Here is a 5,079-nt window from a genome sequence, read left to right on the forward strand (position 1 = left end):
GAAAACAAAGAAATCAAACAAACAAAACAAATAAAGAAAACAAAGAAATCAAACAAACAAAACAAATAAATCAAACAAATAAAAGGTTGGTTTAATTAATTTTAGGGGAAAATTTGACCGTTTTCCCCTCTGGGATCAATGAAGTATTTTTGAATTTGAATTTTATTTCTGAACACAAACAAATAAACTATTCATGGATCTGAAGACAGTCATGGAGAAGTGGTTTGAGAACCACAGTGTCTCATTTCTGTTGTTTACAGATGATGTTCTGATGTTTACAGATGATGTTCTGATGTTTGCAGATGATGTTCTGTTGTTTACAGATGATGTTCTGATGTTTACAGATGACGTTCTGATGTTTACAGATGATGTTCTGTTGTTTACAGATGATGTTCTGATGTTTACAGATGACGTTCTGATGTTTACAGATGATGTTCTGTTTACAGATGATGTTCCGTTGTTTACAGATGATGTTCCGTTGTTTACAGATGATGTTCTGATGTTTACAGATGATGTGTTGTTTACAGATGGTATTCTGTTTACAGATGATGTTCTGTTTACAGATGACGAGTTGTTTACAGATGATGTTCTGATGTTTTCAAACGATGTGTTTACAGATGTTCTGTTTACAGATGATGTTCTGTTGTTTACAGATGATGTTCTGTTGTTTACAAATTATGTTCTGATGTTTACAGATGATGTTCTGTTGTTTACAGATACTGTTCTATTTACAGATGATGTTCTGATGTTTACAGATACTGTTCTGTTTACAGATGATGTTCTGATGTTTACAGATGATGTTCTGTTGTTTACAGATGATGTTCTGTTTACAGATGTTCTGTTTACAGATGATGTGTTGTTTACAGATGATGTTCTGTTGTTTACAGATGATGTTCTGATGTTTACAGATGATGTTCTGTTTACAGATGTTCTGTTTACAGATGATGTGTTGTTTACAGATGATGTTCTGATGTTTACAGATGATGTGTTGTTTACAGATGTTCTGATGGATGGATGGATGTTGAGAGAAACATCATCATCCTCACTGATTTAAAGTCAATAAACTGTTCTTTAGGATTTGATTTAAACTCTTTATTAGACTGAAGTAAAACCAGAACTTTTTTTATCAAAACATTTCAACTTTTTGATCAGCCATGAAACTAAACTTCAGATGGATCTTAAATAAAAACTTATTATCAAACTCAGATTTCAGATTTGTTTTCAAACATATTAAGACTGTCTCAAGTTTAACAAACATTTCCTGAAACTTTACTTCACATTTAACATGTATATACAACAAACAGCACTGCAAACAAACAGCTGCTACTATACAAAATAAACTTATTTTACAAAAACTCTGCTGACATAATGTCAGGAATATAATTATCTTATGATCACATGAAAAACAAAATTGTTGTCTTTAAAAAAAAGACCAAAGGAAAAGTGAAGTGTGCAGCTGCAAAAAACAAAACAAACAAACAAAGTGACATTTCTTTCAGTTTAAGTTGGAACCAAATTATAAAATTTTAGCTTAACTTGTTTTTGTCTTTCATCTGCATCCTCCTCTGATGAACCTGAAGTCAAATTGTCCCTGAACGTCTTGGACCAACGTTCCAAATTAAATCTGTCATCTGGGTCTGATGATGATGATGATGATGATCTTCCCCTTCACTGAGACCACCAGCACCAGGTTTGAAACTGGTTCCTGCTGAGTCAAAGCTCCAGCTCTGTGGGTCAGCTGACCCGTTTTAGGTTGCGTTTGCGCCGGAGGCAGCAGGGGACGCACCTCCTGTCCGACTTGGAGCCTGGAGACGCCGGGGCCGGGGACGCAGAGGCCGAGGCCTGCTTCCTGTGCAGAGAAACCAGACACAGAGACTGAGACACGAGAGGAGGAAGTGACACTGTTTTGCAGAAACTTCAGAGTTTTGAATTATTAAAAACATGGACTCTTGTGTCTCCAAACAGAACCAAGTCATCACTGACTCGTTTGGGACAAACAGAACCAGCAGAAACAGACTGGTTATTGTCAAATACATGCTGGGCTTTTATATTCTGTAAATAATCATTCTTTCACTACAGCACACTACAATATGCAGCGTTTCTATAGATGTATAAAAACACATGTATGGTTCCTATAGCTACATATGAACACATGTATGATTCCTATAGCTATGTATGAACACATATTGTTCCTATAGCTATATATGAACAAGTGTATGGTTCCTATAGCTATATATGAACACGTGTATGGTTCCTATAGCTATATATGAACACGTGTATGGTTCCTATAGCTATATATGAACACATATTATTCTTATAGCTATATATGAACATGTGTATGGTTCCTATAGCTATATATGAACACATATTGTTCTTATAGCTATATATGAACACGTGTATGGTTCCTATAGCTATATATGAACACATATTGTTCTTATAGCTATAAATGAACACGTGTATGGTTCCTATAGCTATATATGAACATGTGTATGGTTCCTATAGTTATATATGAACACAAGTATGGTTCCTATAGCTATATATGAACACATGTATGGTTCCTATAGCTGTATATGAACACATGTATGGTTCCTAGTTATATAGGAACACGTGTGGTTCCTATAGCTATATATGAACACGTGTATGGTTCCTATAGCTATATATGAAAACGTGTGGTTCCTATAGCTATATATGAACAAATGTATGGTTTCTATAGCTATATATGAACACATGTATGGTTCCTATAGCTATAAATGAACACATGTATGGTTCCTATAGCTATATATGAACACATGTGTAGTTCCTATAGTTATATATGAACACATGTGTGATTCCTATAGTTATATATGAACATGTGTGATTCCTATAGTTATATATGAACACATGTATGGTTCCTATAGTTATATTTGAACACATGCATGGTTCCTATAGTTTCTTATAGATGTATATGAAACCAGGTATAACTCCTACAGGTGTATAGGAACACACATTTGGTTCCTATAGATTTACAGGCACACATGCTCTTTCTATAGATGTATATGAGTTATCTATAGATCCTTTAGATAATATAATGTTTGAGTAGTGTTGTTGCTCACTTGGCAGCAGCAGCAGCTTCTCGGTTCCTGACCTGCTTCATCATCTTCAGCATCCGGCAGATCTGTCTCAGGGTCATCCTGGGGGCGTGGTAGACCAGCCGGGGTCGGGGGGCGCAGCGGGGGCCCCGGTTTGTGAGGAGCGACAGGTAGTTGGCTCCTCCTCCTCCTCCGGGTCCTCTTCCGCCAGCATAGCAGGATGCAAACTGAGAGACAAAAAAAAGTCATCATTTCTTTTATTTACAGCTTATATTTTTAATAAATGATCAAAGTTGGTGGAACTTTGAGCTCAGTTTGCTTTACGAACACCGTCTCTAATTTTTGATCCATAGAAACCTCATTGGATCACTGAAGCACGGTGGGTAAAGGAGAGGATAATTGAATTCATGCTGACAGCAGGTTAATCAGCTGAAACTGTAGCTGCTGCCTGTTTGCGCCACACTTCACGTTACACACCGACACGACAACTTCTCATCTGTGTTTGTGTTCACCCGTCACAGTCTTCATTAGAAACACAAAGACACAAAGGAGGGCTCGGCCTCACAAACAAGATTCGCTTACAGCAAACGCTGACCTCCCAGTGTCAGGATCCTGCTCTGCTTTGTTTCTGTTTCACGACATTGTTGCTTTTGTTCTGTGCGTGTTAGAAAAATATTTAATAAACCACAGGATGATTTTTATAACCTAACCACTGGACACACGTCTACAACTCATTAACATTTAGAAACAGATGAGCACAGTTTATCACTTTTAATTTACCGTAGATAAATCTCCTGTTTGCATGAAAAATGTTTAACAAATAAATTCTAAGCAGTAAAACTTTGTATTTTGGTTATTTTCTCTTAAAATTATAAATTTATTTACTAGTTTTTTCAGTTATTTTAAAGAAATTCATTTAGTTTATTGAAACTTAAAGGGCTCCTTGACTAAATTAAAATAAAATTAAACATTTTATTCATAATTGAAGTTTTTCTTCCTGCTTGTTACTCTGAAAGACTTAAATAAATAAGAGTTAAAACTTCGAACTTCTGCAGATAAACTTTTAACGCTGCTCAGAAACTGTGAGGAGGATCGTACTCACCTGAACAACAGTGGCCATGGATGAAAGCTGCTGAGAACTTTTTCTCCAGCCGGTCAGGTTCCTCTGCTTTATACTGCTGAGGTGCTCAGGCTTCACAGCAGACCAATCACTGCTCAGGATCAGACTCCGCCCACACCTGGAGCTGTCAGGTCACTCAGGTAACAGGAGCATCCTGGCCTATTATTAGGAACTCTTTTGTTGTGCAGCGTGTTTTTAAATCAAGCAGTACGGATAATTAACAGCAATGACTGAAGGATCACTGACTTTTATACTTTTAGCAGACGTGTACAATAACAGTACATTTACTACGTTACAGTACTTATTTCTTCTTCTATTCTGTCTATTTTAAATCATAACTTTATTTTGTTACATTCAAAACATAAAAATTATACTTTTTAAATTTAAAATTTAACACCTCGTTACTCATTACAAATTTAAATATGATATATATATGCACTGTAAAAAATGAAGAGTTAAATTTACTTATCTGGTTCCACTAAACCCAGCTGAGTTAATGTAAATAAATTTACTGAACTTGGTTTAAACATGTAAAAGTATTTTTTGTTTTACTTTTTCCAAGTATTGTGAGCAGTTTACTTCTTAAATCCAGTTAAAACTATCTTTACCTTTTGTGTTAAGGTACTTTTGCTTAGTTCCCACCCAAGTATTTTATACACCTCTGAGTTTTAGGCTAAGATCATCTGTTGAGGAATGATAGTATGATGGCACATTAAGGCCATTTTGCAGATGAAAAAAGTAAATCTCATAAATTTTGTGATTTCAGAAATTTTTAAGAAAAAATAAGGAAATTCTCTGAGCATGAAAGTTGTAAATTTGCGTGAAAAACAAATCAGAAATTTCCATTTTTAAAGGCAAAATTTTTAGATATTTTGTGACATCGTAAAAAAA

The sequence above is a fragment of the Austrofundulus limnaeus genome, unplaced genomic scaffold, assembly GCF_001266775.1.
Source record: "Austrofundulus limnaeus strain Quisiro unplaced genomic scaffold, Austrofundulus_limnaeus-1.0 Scaffold89, whole genome shotgun sequence".
Lineage (NCBI taxonomy): Eukaryota > Metazoa > Chordata > Actinopteri > Cyprinodontiformes > Rivulidae > Austrofundulus > Austrofundulus limnaeus.